At 37.5% G+C, this 16,065-nt stretch overlaps 1 protein-coding gene and 1 non-coding gene across 2 annotated transcripts in view; one reads left to right on the top strand and one right to left on the bottom strand.

Annotated features, from left to right (window-relative positions):
- The window catches only part of PTN (pleiotrophin), a 98,554-nt gene that overhangs the window by 51,730 nt on the left and 30,759 nt on the right, over positions 1-16,065 (top strand). The window lies entirely within an intron of this gene.
- TRNAK-CUU lies at positions 511-583 on the bottom strand. Its single transcript has one exon. It is a non-coding gene; the product is annotated as a tRNA-Lys (tRNA).

The following is a 16,065-nucleotide window of genomic DNA, read 5'->3' as shown; positions in this document are numbered from 1 at the left end:
TAGCGAAACAGCAAATCATCCACCATTTGGGGAACAAGCCTCATTTATTTGATGTGCTTTATCATAAATATAACACCAGGGTGAGATTTCAGTCTATGGAATGGGACAGCTAATGATTTCCTATCATAAAACATGAATGACTTATTACATAATAGGATAATTAATTAGGATCCAAATCAAGTTAGCTTCTTATCTGGCTTCACTGTTAACTAGGTGTGTGGTTTGGGGTAAGTTATGCAATCTATAGAATCTTCAATTTCATAGTCTAGTCTTGGTTATTTCACAGTGATTTTGTGAAATTGAACAAGATAGAATCACATCATTTTGGGGGTTGAAAAGTAGTTAATGGTTATTTAGTCTAATTAGAGCTTCAAATGGAAAAGTGCTTTAAAGAAAAACATCTAGTACCGTATATGGTGTTTTAAACCTATCAGGCCTTCTGATTTTTAACTCATTCTCGACTCTTCCTCCAATTATTATCATTTTTTTTTTCCTTTTCAAAAGGACCTGCGCCCAACGTGGGGCTCGAACCCACGACCCTGAGATTAAGAGTCTCATGCTCTACCGACTGAGCTAGCCGGGCACATCCTCCAATTATTTATGTGTTTGTTTTCCCAAGAGAGTTGCTTTAGCTCTACACGTGCATCACCCAGCCTGGTGTCTAGAATTTAGTACACATCCACATCATAAATGTTTTCTGTCTACATGAATGATTAAGTGAAAAACAAAATCTTGACCTTTGAGTAGACCAGCCTCACTTTCTCCTGATTGACTTTCTTTTGTGTTAATTTGGCTTGCATATCCATAAACTGGATATAATGTCCTCACTCTACCACTCTGAGCTGTTAGGGTAATTGAGGTGAAAGCAGGAATTGCCAGAAGATAAGAACGGAAGTTGCTAAGGAGGTTTTCTGGACGTGTCATGAAACTGACGCTCTCAGGAGCTCAGGCGAAGCAAGTCACCACAAATAGTGGAGTCTGGAGTATTTTTAGAGAGCTGAAGGTTTATGCCTTTGTGTACTAATAATTTTTTCAACTAATTAACTTTGTGGGTGTAGTCTTGTAAAGCTACTTTGTGCATACTTTCCTATGTTGCTGATCACATAACGCCTTATATACATAAGTGTACCTTGATGCTGTCGTACATCTACCAGTACTCTGACGTCTATGGGCGCTCTAATCAGGGAAAACTGAGTTGTTGGGGGTTATTTGACTCTACTCTAAATGACCCATATGTGCTTATGAATTTTTTAAAAATTTCCCTATTTTCCTTTATTTTTATGCTGATACCAGCATTCTTGATGACGGCCTTTATTTTTTTTTCCTTCCAATTTACTATAGGCCTGAAAACCAATTAGCCAAGCCTGCAGAATTACAAGTATAATTCAACATACAGTGATTAATTCCCTAAGGGAGTCCACCACATTATATCGTTTCATTAGGTTTGGCTGGTCAGTCTTTTAAATTTTATTCATTCATTCAGTAAATATTTGCCAAGTACTTAGGTACTTTAATAAGTGTGGGGGTAGAAAGGCATATAGGACCCAGTGTTTTAGAAACATGAAGTTGCTGGATTTATATGCCAATAAAATAAGATGTTATTGTATGGTTTTTAAGGAAATAAATATGATCTAGGTTAGCAACTACTCAAAATCTAGTTCAAATTTGCAACCACAAGGTAATAATCTCTAATCCATTTGAGTGTTGTTCCCTGCTGTCAGAGTCACATTTAGACATAATCAGAGTTAATTTTATATCCTGGTGTCTATATCTGAGTTACCAGGAACTCAACCTCATTCCTCTCTGAGAAAAATTAAATGAAATTGACAGTGAATAGATTTCCAGCTCCATATAAGGAAGAACTTTTTAACAATTGGAGCCTCTCAAAAATGGTATGTACTGATTTGCTCATTAGCTTCATTTTCCCACTCATACTTACCATCTGTATAAGTTTTGTGGTGCGGTAAAACCTTCCTGGTATCCTGTGAACCACTGTGAAGCAAGTTATCTTTGATTGCTTCAGTTATTGATTTAAATACATTTAAATGCAGGACTTCACGGTCTTCACTGTTCTATTTTAATTAATTTATTTCAAGTTGATACAGTAGTCCATTGAGCATGTCATTTTGATTTTGTCATCAAAATAATTTCATATTTGCTCAGATTTGAAGTAGCGTGCACATTTAACTTTTATTTCGCTTATTCATACAATGTTTTACAGAGCAAGTTTAAAGAGAGAATCTTCTGTGACTTTCTTGTAGGTATCTCTCCAGTTGACTTTTCCAGAGTGGTAGTTACCTAAATTTTAAGTGTACCCACCTTATAACATTACTGTCTAATTCGAATTTCATTGTCTTACTCAGAATTATGTTCTCAGTTATGTGTCAAATGTTGCCTGAAACCAAGATAGGGATTACTTGCAGGTAAATAATTTTCTAAAGCAAAAAGGAAACTGGCCATGAGATCATGATTATTAGTCACTTTCTCACATAACTGAATAAGATTTATTTGGCATGACTGAACCATTTTGATCTCTTAATTCCTCTTTTATAAGTTGCAATGGTAGTTTTATCCCTTAGGCTAATTATTTCTAGGAAGCAGGGGGTTTCAGTGAGTGGGGCATTTGATGCTCCCAAAGAAAGGAAGGAAACAAATAACCCCCTTTTTTGGTGTGGAAACCATGCAGGCACACTTCAGGGGATCTCTGAAGGGGTAGGAAGTAGTGGATTCTCACACACCCTTATGAGATCTGATGCTCATGTCTGCATTTATTTTGACATTGCATACAGAGAATCATCAGGTGCAAGGATAATGAGTGGGACTATGTATGAGAGAGAAGGATGGTGGAAAGAGGGGCAAATGATCATGTTAAGTAGAAAAAGAAAGTGGGCTTTTAGAGGACAAAGTGAGCGAGCAGAATCACAATCCCTGATTTTAGTGTTTCTAATTTCTAATAAGTCCCATTTCATTCAGCTTATTTGGTAGCAACCTTTTCGCCATCAATAAAAGTATGGTTAAAAAATGCGAAGAATGAACCAGACAGAATGAATGGGGTTGGGGTATCCCGACCAAACTACAAGGTCATTTGATGTTTTAAACTAACCTGATGTAATGTTCTGGTTTTAGAAGATGTCACTAGGTCCCTAATGAAGTGAGTTTGCCAGCCTTCTAATAAGATTTTCCCCTTTCCCAAAGCAACACTCTGCATAATCAATTAAGCCTTTCCTTGATTTCTTTTCTTGTGAGGTTTTTTTCCCCCCGTTCTTCTTTATTTTTTTAGTCAATGAACTCAGCCCCAAATGAAAGCTGGAGTTGTATGAACTGAATTGGCTGGAACTAGTAGCTGAAAGGCATGCAAATCAAAGCAGCCAAGTTTCAGCTCTTCCGTTCTTGAAGGAAAGGCTAACTTCAATCCAAATGGCTTCCTGGGCAATTCTTTGATTATCCTAGGACTTTGTTCCTGGTATGGAACCAGACATTAATAACCCAGCTCTTGCAAGCTAACCCAAGAAAATACACATCACGTCTTTACCTTGCGGTGTCTTAGTACCCATCTGGACACTTCCTGGTAGTGTGGGAACTGTGGAGGAAGGGATTTTACTTGACTCATGGGGTTGGAGGGAAGCTGGATAGCCCTCATGCTCTTTGATATTTCCAGTTCCGTCCTAGCCTAGCACAGGGCCTAAACTACAGACAGAGGGGAAAGTCGGAGCTCTGGAAATCAGGCAGCCCCATTCACTTTGGTACCTATGTCAAGGGCAGGGACTTCTAATGCCCTCTCAGATATGTATATATCAGATATATATCTGTCTCCATATATACACACATTTTGGGGAGGGGGCAAAATTAATTGTAATTTTGCTTTAGAAAATTATTTACTTGCAAGTAATTCATTTCTAGACCAAGTGTATCCAAGAATTCCTGCAAAATTAGAAAATCTAATCTCAAGATGGTTTTCAAGCATACTGCATTTTTTTATTGCTAAATATTATACTTTATGAAGTTGACATCATGCTTTATTTTGTGGCCATTATTAAACACTAATTTCAATTTTTGTTATTTGCTATTTTCTTGTTTTAGACCCTTTTTTTTTTTTCCTCCAAATTTCAAACATTTTTGAAGACCCTCCAAAAAGCCTCTGGTTCTAGACTCTCTGAATATAGTGGATGCCAGGAATTCATTCCCAACCCTGTGTTCTACTTCTGTACCACAACTTGCCTCCCACCTCATTGTCAAGTTCAGAATAATAAATTATCAGTCATCCATTTAAAGTTTGTACAAGATTTTCCTGTAATCTAAACATTTCTCTGGATATACTTCATATACATATTAGCTAAGAACAGGACCTTAAATCAGTAGGCATTTCAGTTTATTACAAAGACGTATAGCTCCTCTAAAAAAAAAGTGATAGCTGTCTTCTGCACATATTACATTTTGAAAAAAATTTTTTTTTAATATTTATTTATTTGACAGAGAGAGACAGCGAGAGAGGGAACACGAGCAGGGGGAGCAGGAGAGGGAGAAGCAGGCTTCCCACGGAGCAGGGAGCCCGATGGGGGGCTCGATCCCAGGACCCTGGGATCATGACCTGAGCCGAAGGCAGATGCTTAACGACTGAGCCACCCAGGCGCCCCTGCACATATTACATTTTGATAAAGAATTAAATACAAACTCTGTGCATGTTCTTCCTATGTGCTGCCGTCACATCAGCTTCTAGAAAGTGTAGAGCCAAATACAGGGTAGATCATTAGCATGCACATAAAGAGTATGTAACAGGCGTTTTGTATTTTCACTTTGTGGGTAAGAGCACGTGACTAATTTGGTTTTAACTGGTCTAGGTTCCGACCCCGTTTCTCAGACTTCGTGATCTAGGGCAAGTTATCTCAACTTTCTCACTTAAATTTTCTCACCTGTATAATTGGAATAATATCGACTGCCTTCTAAAGTTGTGTGGATAAAAGTCAGATAAAGCTCTTAGCACAGGGCAAAGTCTTTAATCCATGGTGGCTGTTAATCTTTCCCTACATTTGTTTTCCCTCAGCCTTTTTCTTTATTTTTATTTTTTAATCTTTCTAGAATGTATGTATCTTTAAAACCTACTTTAAACTTGAAGAGGCTGGAGGAAGGAAGGAAGGAAGGAGAGCAAATACTCAATTTTTTTAAAAAGATTTTATTTATTTGAGAGACAGAGATAGCAACAGAGATAGCAAGAGAGAGTACAAGCGGGGAGGAGAAAGAGAAGCAGGCTCCCCACTGAGCAGGGAGCTGGGGACATGGGGCTCCATCCCAGGATCCCACGATCATGACCTGAGCCAAAGGCAGTCGCTTAACCGACTGAGCCACCCAGGCACCCCAATATTCAGTTTTTTATTTCGGAAGAAATTATGGTTCAGAAGAAGTGTCTATTAAACTTCCATCTATGTAGGAGTTCACCTGGGGATCGTGACCTTGTTAAAATGTCGATTCTAGGTCAGAAGTTCTGTGGCGGGGCTTGAGAATCTGCATTTCTAACATGTTCTCAGGTGAGGTGGATGCCACGTGGCCCTACAGTAGCACTTTGTGCAGTAACGGTTTCAGAAGCGGGGTATGGACGTCATCTTTAGAGCTTTATAAAAACACAGAGTATCCAGTGCTAGGACTCCTCGAATGACAACCAAAAGCAGTGGGAGGTCTCTTATTTCTCTTATTCTTTTATGAGTAAAAGCGTCCTCTCTCTAATCAAATTTACCTGACAGGGTCTCATCGGCTTCTGTTTCTAACAGGAGTCATTGTCTTCGCCATCCTTTTGAGTCACACCAGCTCCTTTAGCAGGCATTTGGTCCCTTGACTCTTGGACAGCCTTTTCCATTATATTGTATCGGTTCTCAAAGCCTTTCATTATGTCGCATTGAATATTTATTAGGCTCTTCTAACATAATAACTTGGCAAAGTCACACAGGATATTCACTGGCCCAGAAACGGTCTCTCAACTAATGTTATCTTAGTGATTGTTTCTGAGTTAGCTATTTGCTTTTTTAACTTCACAGTTCTACAGAAATGTATCTCTGTGACATTGCTAGTGACCTCTTATTGCTAATTCCACCTCTCTGTAGACTTTGACTTTGCTCATCATATTTTACTTCTTGAAAACTTCCTCTTTGCTTGGTTTCCGTGATTCGACTCCCTTTGCTTACTCCTGTTACTCTTACCTTTCTGCTGCTATCCCGACTTACATAAAATCTAGAATTGTTTTCACGTTTTGCGTACCTCTTCAGTTCTTACTCTGTGTCTTCTTATTCTCTGGTCTCTTTGTGCAGCCCCAAGGCTGCCCACTCATTCAAGTAGCCTGTGTTGATTCCGCTTTCATTTTGATCAGACCAGGACTCTCTTCCCGATCAGTTACCCCTATCGATTTCAATTCAGATGTCCTCCTGGCACTTCAAACTCAACGTGTCCAAACAGGTCTTTCCTATCTCTTCTTAACCTTAGTCACTTAACGTCTTTAAGCCTTAATGACTGATCTGAAAGGTCAAGATAGTAAAAGAAACTAAATTGTATTTGCTGAGAATTCAGTCACATTTAATCCATGTCAGAGGCTTAGATTACTGTCCTTAGAATAGGTCATAGTCCGTATTCCTCAGGAAGGGGTCTATGAGCCTCTATTCTCTGCGTTGGCACCTGTCTCTGGATTAAGATCAGAATTGGGGAGATGGCCGAGATTTCTTCATCCATAGGAGATTCAGTTAATTTGATAAATCCAATCAGTATTAGCTCTTTGGTACCTTTTCTTTCTCCCTTCACTCCTTTTCCAATGTCACAGTTTTAAGTCTTTGTCATGCCTCACCTGGACTGGGTCAGACGGCCTTCTCTCAGCCTCCCTGACTCCAGTCCTGTGTCCTCCAGTCACTGTGCTGACTGCTCACAGGGTGCCCTCTCAGAAACCACAGCCGATCGAGGGTTCCTTGGAGCTCCACATGTCCTAAGGTAAAACATCACTGCCGTCCTCACGGGACCCTTATACACAAGGAAGAAACACCCAGAAACGTGGCTTCTCTCAGTTCCTTTTCTACTTCCGAGCTTTTCTCTCTGATGCTCTAGCAGTCTTTAACTAATAGTTGATTCCTGGAATATATCACACTTACTCAGATCGGCGGGCCTGTGCCTGAGTGTTCTTCCTTCCCTCACCTCATCTGTTATTTGGGACGAAACTCAAAATTAGTCTTCTTTGGAAGTTTTTCTTAAAATCTCTGAACATACTTAGGTAACTGTTCTATGCCCATTAAAAAAAATGATTACAGCAGTTTTTAAACTTTAGTGCATCGTAATTTTACACATAGAAATAGTGTTGGATTTGATTCAGTTCTTTTGTGGCATCTATTGAAATGATCCTATGATTTTTCTCCATTATTCTGGTCTCCTGTTAATGCAGTGAAATACATGAGCATTTGATTGTTAAAACAACAATCCTGGAATAAACACCACTGGTGATGATTTATTGGCTCTTTAAATATTTGATGTATGGATTTGGTTTACTAGTATTTAAAAAATATTTTTATGTTTATGTTCATTAGGAATATTGGTCTGCAGTTTCCTTAATATCCTTGTCAGGTTTTGGTATCAAGTAAAATTCATTTATACTGAATTTTTTTCCTAATTATTTTAATTAGATTTTTAAAACCTCAGATTATGATTCTCGATCTATTTCCTTCTATAGTTCTGAGTGATTGAGTAATTCATGTTTTTTGAAATTTTGTTAGGTACAAATCCATTTGGTAGTATGTCTTATAGATTAATATATATTTTCTAATTACAAAATGTCCCTCTTATCTTAATTGTCTCTTTCTTCAAGTCTATATTGACTAATACGACTATAGACACCAGCCTTTTTATGATTACTAATTTGGTAGAATATCTTTTCCTATCTTTTTACTTTCAACCTTTTTAAAAATATATATATTTAAAATGTGTCTCTTGTAGATAGCATACAGTTCAGTATTGCTTGTTTATCTAGTTTGACAATCTCTGTGTTTGGGTCAATATATTTAGTGTATTTGTATTTAATGCAATTATTTGTGTGGGTTTAAATATACTATCTTGCTCTTTCTTTTTATCCCATCTGCTCTTTTTTCCTTTGTTTCTCCTTTCCTGATTATTTTGGGTTAATCAAAATATGTATCTTTGACACATAACTTTCTATTTAAAATGAACATTATATCACTTTATGTAAAATGCAAAAGTCCTTAAAACAGTATAATTGCATTTCCTTCATTTTTATTTAATTGTTGTCATACATTTTACTTCCACATGTGCTGTAAACTCTACAACAATTTATTTACAATATATGATATTTATAACATGTTATATATATAAAATATATATGGCTATAATTATTACATACATTTTAACATCTATAATACATACATACATAGACTATTCCCTTCAATTTGAACAACTGCATTTAGAATTCATTATAAAGAAAACTTGCCAGCATCTAATTCTTTCAGCTTTTTTCCTGAGAATGTATTTATTTGCCCTCAGTTTTGAAATATAATTACAGTTTGTGATTTTTTTTTTCTTCTGTCAGATGTTCTTCCACTGTCTTTTGCTTCCTGTGTTTAAATCAGAAAATGTCATCCTTGTTGTTTTAGTTGGCATCATGTACCTCCCTCCGTAGTTGCTTGGAAGGTTTTTTGTTTTGTTCATCCCTTTAAATTTTGTTTTCAATAGATTGAATATGAAGTGCCTATGTGAGGTATATTTATTTTTATCATGCTTGGGGTTTGCTGAGCTTCTTAGTTCCATGGGTTGATGTTTTAATCAAACTATAGAAGTTTTCAGTGATTATTTCTTCAAATACTTGTGGTGCCACATTCTTTCTCTCCCCTACTTCTGGGGCTCCTTCCCTGGTAGACTGTTTAATGCTGCCTCCCGGGACAGTGAAGCACTAATTTTTTTTTTTTTTTATACCTCAAGTTTTGAGTTCAGATCATTTCTATTGATCTATTTTCAAGTTCAGTGAATCTCTCTTCTGCTGTATCTAATCTTTCATTAACCCATCCAGGAAACATTGCATATGTATTTTTTCAGTTCCGTAATGTCCATTTGATCCTTTTTTACAGTTTTCATTTTTCTGCTAAGATTCCTCATTTATTATTGTGGTGTTTCTATCTTTTCATGGAACCATTGACAGTATTTAGATCTACAGTGCTCTTCTCAGTTGATTCCAACATTATGTCATCTTGGAATCTTTTTTTTTTAAGATTTACTTATTTGAGGGGCGCCCGGGTGGCTCAGTTGGTTAAGCGACTGCCTTCGGCTCGGGTCATGGTCCTGGAGTCCCTGGATCGAGTCCCGCATCGGGCTCCCTGCTCAGCAGGGAGTCTACTTCTCCCTCTGACCCTCCTCCCTCTCATGCTCTCTCTCATTCTCTCTCTCACAAATCTTTAAAAAAAAAAAAAAAAGATTTACTTATTTGAGAGAGAAAGAAAGAGTGTGAGCAGGGGGAGGGGCAGATGGAGAGGGAGAGGGAAAGAATCCCAAGCAAACTCCCCAGTGAGCACACAGCCTAATGTGGGGCCCAATCTCATGACCCCAAGAGAACGACCTGAGTCGAAATCAAGAGTCGGCTGCTTAACCGAGCCCCCCCATGCACCCCTTGGAATCTATTTCTGTTGACTGCAGTTTCTCTTAATTATGCCCTATTTCACAATTCTTTGGCATGTGCAGTTTTAAAGCTTTATTGAATTTAACTGATATACCACAAACTGCACATTTAATGTATTCATTTGATGACTTCTGATTTATGTATATACTTGCAAAATTATCAACACAATCAAGATAATTAATACGTCCATCACTTCCAAAAATTTCCTGATGCCTCTTTGTAATCTTTCTCTCATGGTCTTCCCAATGCCCCCAGATTCCATATCTAAGTAATGATCTGTTTTTTTGTCACTATATAAATTTGCATTTTCTAGAATTTTATGAAAATGGAATTGTACAGTACATATTATTTTTTTGAATAACTTCCTTTACTCAGCACAATTTTGAAATTCATACATGTTGCATGTATCAATTATTTTTTCTTTGTTTATGCTTAGTAGGATAACATATGGGTATGCCATAGTTTATTTACCAGTTTACTTGTTGATGGACATTTGGGTTGTTTCCAGTTTGGCTATTAGAAATAAGTAAGCTTCTATGAATATTTGTGTATAAGTCTTTGTGTAGCCCTAAGTTTTCATGTCTCTTGGGAGAATGACCAATTAGTAGAGTCATTGGTTTGTATGGTAGATATGTTTGAATTCTTAAGAAACTGCCAAAATGACTTCCAATGTGCTTGTAATCAGAAGATTAAGAGAGTTAAAGTTACTCAACATTTTTCCAACACTTGCTATGGTCAGTCTTTAAGTCACTTGAGGGAGTATATAGGGGTATCACATTGAGGTTTTCCCAATAACATCGAACATCTTTCATGTGGTTATTTGCCATTTGTATATCTTCTTTGAAAAGTGTTCAGTTCTTTTGCCCATATTTTTATTGGATTTTCTTATTGTTACTGAGTTGTAATTTTTTTTTATATAGTCTAGATAAACATCCTTTGGTAGATACATATTTTGCAAATATATAGTTATATAATTGGTATTTGTATATTGATCTGGTATCCTGCAACATTACTGAACTCGCTTGTTAGTCCTGGTAGCTTTTTGGGGTAATTCCATTGAATTGTGAATAGAATCCTGCTCCTTGCAGGCTCTTGGGTAATTCTAGGTTCTTGAGTTGAGAAACCCGGTACAGCCTTTGAGGTACAATTAAGATTTACTGGATAAAGATTTTCCGTAAATTCTTTGCAATCAAAAGTAATAATCAGTTCCTTTTCTGGTATGGATTTAATAGTCTGTGAGTACGGATTTAATAGTCTGTGACAGACCCATCAACAAATTTAGGTCCCTCTTCAAGTCTCACTTCCCAGGTGGGCACTTTCATTAGGTGTTTGACTTTTGGCAAATGTAGAAGAGCTTCTTCTCTGAGTTGGTGCTCAATGCTGCCCTGAGAATTCTCTGTCTCACACAGCCATACGATATTTATTCTTTACCTCCCCAAAATACACAATATTGTTGGATAATCTTCATTTGCTTAGTGGTATATTAGTGAACATGAAAATCTGCATGCTATTTTGTTGGTTATGTTTTTTTATTTTTATTATTTATTTATTTATTTATTTGAGAGAGAGAGAATGAGAGACAGAGAGCATGAGAGGGAGGAAGGTCAGAGGGAGAAGCAGTCTCCCTGCCGAGCAGGGAGCCCGATGTGGGACTTGATCCCGGGACTCCAGGATCATGACCTGAGCCGAAGGCAGTCGCTTAACCAACTGAGCCACCCAGGCACCCCTGGTTATGTTTTTAATTGAGTCACTTCATGTGGACAAATAAAGCCACCAGCTCTTAGAGATCCCATCTGAACTCAGTAGTTAATTAAGCTGTACCGACCTGTTGAGAAGAGTATGAAAACATGGTAGTGATCTTGATGGAAATACCTTTTTACTTGAAACTGAAATTTATACTTTTTTTTTTCTTCTATATCTGTTATGTGGCTGATGCTTGATTTTTGACTGTTAAACCCACCTTGCATTTTTGGGAACAAACCCAGCATAATTCCTGGTTGATTTTGGTGGTACATTGTTTAGGAATTTTTTCATTTCTGTTCGTAAGAAGGGCCTGCTCTTTTACTTCCTCATTTTCCTGGTCTGGTCTTGACATGAAGGTTATATGGCCACATAATATCAGTTAATGAATATTCTTTATTCTTCTTATTCTCTGGGAGAGTTGTGTAAGGTTGGAATGAACTGTCTTTGATTGCTTTGTGGATATTGCTTTTTTATTTAACCTAAGGAGACTTTATACTCTTTTTTTTTTTTTTTAAGTAACATGAAAGTTGCAATAAATCTCTGCATATGGGTGTGTCCATGAAACCACTGCTCAGATCAAGGTCAAGAACATGTGGTTGCTTTGCTGAGCTAGGCTGAATGAGTGTGTTTTCAGGCCACATGGGGCATTTGTTTATGACTTGTTAATACTATTGAGAAATTAACTCAGTTCATCAATACAGATGACTTTCTTTTGATTTTTACAGCCCCAAATTGAGAAGTGGCCTTTCAACTATTCAGAAGAGATTTTGGAAGAACATTAGACATTCTTCTTTTATCATAAACACATTTGCTTTTAGTTATAGCATTTTTGTATCTCACACAAAATATGGTATATACTTTTATTGCCTTTGTCTCTATAATGAGTTAATAATCTTGTAAGGTTCATGAGATCAGGTATAATTCACATCTGTGTCTCCCTTATAACATAGCCTATTATCTTGCATGTAACAGGTGGTCACTAAATATTTACTGATAATAATTAGGATTTCAAATCTCTGCCTGCTGTGACTCCAGCTTAGCTACACTACACTTTCTTCTTTTTTACTACAAAACTACAGTAAACTATAGCTTGTAAATTGAACTATTTACTTAAATTGGTCTCTTGATTTCCCACCTAAAACTTTAGCTAATTTTATTTCTCTCACTGGAATGCTCTTGTTCCAGGTTTACTTATCGGAATCCAAACCATCTTAAAAGATCATATTGCCACCCTGTTTTTTAAGCTGTCCCTGGTGTCCTTTTATAAAGATACACTCTCTTCCACTATCTTCCTCTAAGAACCACCGGAGCTACCACTGATGGAGAACCTAAGGTGCCTGTCATATTATATCTGTTATCTCATTGTAATCTTCAAACAGATCGTAAGCCTACATAGTAAGTTTCCATAAAGGAGGATATTGAGTGTAAAAGATTGACTACTTTGTCCAGATCACTGATATAATAAACAATGGAGTCAATGTGGAGGAAATCTTGCTGACTCCAAAGCCTCTTCTCTTTCCATAGTATTAAAACAAAATTTTTATTGCCATATGACTTTCCTGTTACATCATCCTCATAATTATGATCATACTTGTTAGACTATGTGTTTGATCTTTGATAAGAGGATAAAATCCTATCAAATTCTTGTAAAGTATGGAATAGTTGAAACATACACTTGTAAAATTTCTATTTTTACATACAGGAATTACATAAATTCCTCTTAATACCACAAGCAAGGTATTTTGCATACTCAAAATATATTTAATATTTCCATCACCATACTTGAGACATCTGTTGAGTTCTGCTTTTTAAACAAATAGTTTTGTATTGCATATCCCCTCCAGTATAGACATGAGATTGGCTAGACAGGTGATGATTAAATTCATTTTTCATTTTTGACTAATGAAACTTACAAGGAAACCAGAGGAAAGTTGTGAAAGAAGAGCTGCTCTAGCCAAAGCGGAGATAAATGTGAGGGACATGGGAAGCTTCAGCTGACCTGCTCAGGATGCACTTAACACCTTGCACCAGCCTTTGATGCCTCTCTGTGGAAATCCCAGTGCTGTAAAAAAATCACTGCTTTAGCCCAGTGATTCTTTTTCCTAAAGAAAATCAGAAGGGGTGTGTGTGTGTGTGTGTGTGTGTGTGTGGTTTTTGAGTCTTAGATCTTATTCTTGACTCCCAATTACAGTACCTTTATAATAAACCTCCCAAAATGAAGTCCCTAAAACATCTGGAAATTGATAAACAACAACAAAAAAACACAGCCCAAAGAGTAATCACATAAAGAGTATCTGGATGGACTGTTGAGTGTGGTGGTTGTGACCCCTTGGCAGTGACCTACAGTTTCAGCCATGTTTGTACAACAAGCAGCCTTTCCTCACTCTGTGATCTTCCCTTGCTTCTCTTCTCCAGACTACTGAGTGACTCTGTCTATGTTCCTCTCTCACAGCTCCCAGGATCTCATTTCCTCTTCCTCCTCTTGAGGTCCATCCATTGCTACCTGCTACCGTATACTCTATATTCTAATCACTTTTCACCCCTGCAGATATTACAAACATCTTCACACATTTGCTTATGTGGTTTCTTCTGCCTGAAGTTCCCTTCTTTGCCTCCTTTCTTAGAAGACTTCAACTACTTTTTTTTTTTTTCAAAAAACAGACAAAAATGCTCCAACCCTCTACCTCATTCAGTCTTGCTAAGCAAAATTATTACTTGGGCCTATGCCCTCAGATAGCACTGTGTGTATAATTTTTCCATATTATTTACCACAGTGAATCATCGTACTTATCTCTCTTTTCTCCCAGTTAGAACTCTTTTGAGGAGGGGCTGTATCATGTTCATTTCTCATATTCCCATGCCCAGCACAGACCCGGCCCTTAGCAGGTGCTCTAAAAAATTGGCAAATAGATATCTAACAAAAATGTCCTAAAATATCACACTTCTTCAGCAGGTGCCACCATGCCATAAAAATATTTTGGCCTGAAAGTTCCCTGTATTTGCATTGAGTTATGCAAAATTAAATGAATGCCCTACTTTATCACTCTAATTGATATGCACTTAGTTAAAATCAAAGGTGGAACGCTGTTGAATTTAGTTCTCTGCTGTGAGCAGAGTACACCTGAAGTTACGCATGTATGTGCTTGGGATGCATTCTTTTCAAGGCTTAGTATTTAAATACGACAGCTTAACAAGGCCAAAATGAAGGGCTGATTTAGTAACAGCTTTCATTATAAACATAATGCCTATTTATGTGAGACTTTAGGAATGATCAAACCATTTGAGAATAAATCAGTATGATGATTTTAGACTTGAAGAAAAGTTACTGAAAATAAAGGGAACATATAAATAAGGAAAAATAAAATTAAAACACTAAATTCCCAGGGTGCCTGGGTGGCTCAGTCGCTTAAGCTTCTGCCAACAGCTAAGGTCCTGATCCCAGGGTCCTGGGATTGGCCCCATGTTGGGCTCCCTGCTCCGTGGGGAGCCTGCCTCTCCCCTCCTTCCTGCTCCCTGCTCGTGCTCTCTCTTTCTCTCTCAAATGAATAAATAAAATCTTTAAAAAAAAAACCAAAAACCACTAAATTCCCCCCATAGAAACAAATCTCTCTCAAATGTAGGAGACAGAAGAAATCACCATTATTAAGTACAGCTATAATGTGGAAAGATAAATTTACAATGGTGTATTTGTCTAGCTGACCCTTTGTAACTTTAGAAGTCAACTACCTCTAATGAATACTCTGCATTTCACAAGCAAGGTGGAGAAAGCTGACTTAACTAAAGAATAATAAACTACTCCAAAATCAAGGGTCTTGAGCTGTTTAAGGAACACATGAATTCAAATGTGTTTTTGTTACTATTGCACCTAGATAACACCCGGTGCGCAGCACATCTCCTGGGATGTCTTTACGTTTCTGGGTGTTTCCCCAGCCCAGCCTTAGTATGATCTCAGTGGCCAGAACCTACTGCTCTTCTCCAGAGGTCTGCTGTCTTGGGAGAGAAGACAATTAGCAAACACAAATAAAGACGTAATACAGCCAACATGGATTTGTGCCAAGGAAAATGTAAAGCCAGGTGAGGGAACCATCCATGTGTGAAATTGGTGCCATTTTAGGAAGTGGCGTGAGTTATCCTACTGGACACCGGGCTATTTTTTTCTTATTTATGTGATTCTCTTCATTCATTTAACAAATATATCAGTGACATCTCTGTGTCAAATACTCTTTTAAACTTTATAAATGGACGTAAGGAAAAGATAGTGTCCTGTCCCTTAAAAGGTTTATGGATTCCTGGAGGAAAATGCATACAGTTTGTGTACACACACAATTATATACACAAATACACAAACATAGTCTCAATCACACATGCGCACACTGAAAGTTATACTAGATGTTAAGGCTTTTTTTTTTTTTTTTTTAAGGAGGCTCCACACCCAGCGTGGAGCCCAATGCTTGGCTCGAACTCACTGCCCTGAGATCAAGAATCGGACGCTTAAACTGACTGAGCCACCTAGGCACCCCTGATGTTAAGACTTTTGATAGAACTTCAGCATCAGAGGATATTCTGTCAGTCATTCCAATAGGACCTCAAAAGGGTCATGGCTTGTATCATTGGCAGTTTTCCAAAGATGAGCATTTACTTCCTGGCTGGTGTGTGGGAGTGAGTCAACTAGCTAGCCA

The sequence above is a fragment of the Neomonachus schauinslandi genome, chromosome 12 (assembly GCF_002201575.2).
Source record: "Neomonachus schauinslandi chromosome 12, ASM220157v2, whole genome shotgun sequence".
In the NCBI taxonomy this organism is placed as follows: Eukaryota; Metazoa; Chordata; class Mammalia; order Carnivora; family Phocidae; genus Neomonachus; species Neomonachus schauinslandi.
The sequence above is the reverse complement of the archived record's forward strand: the minus strand, read 5'-3'. Positions and strand labels throughout refer to the sequence as shown.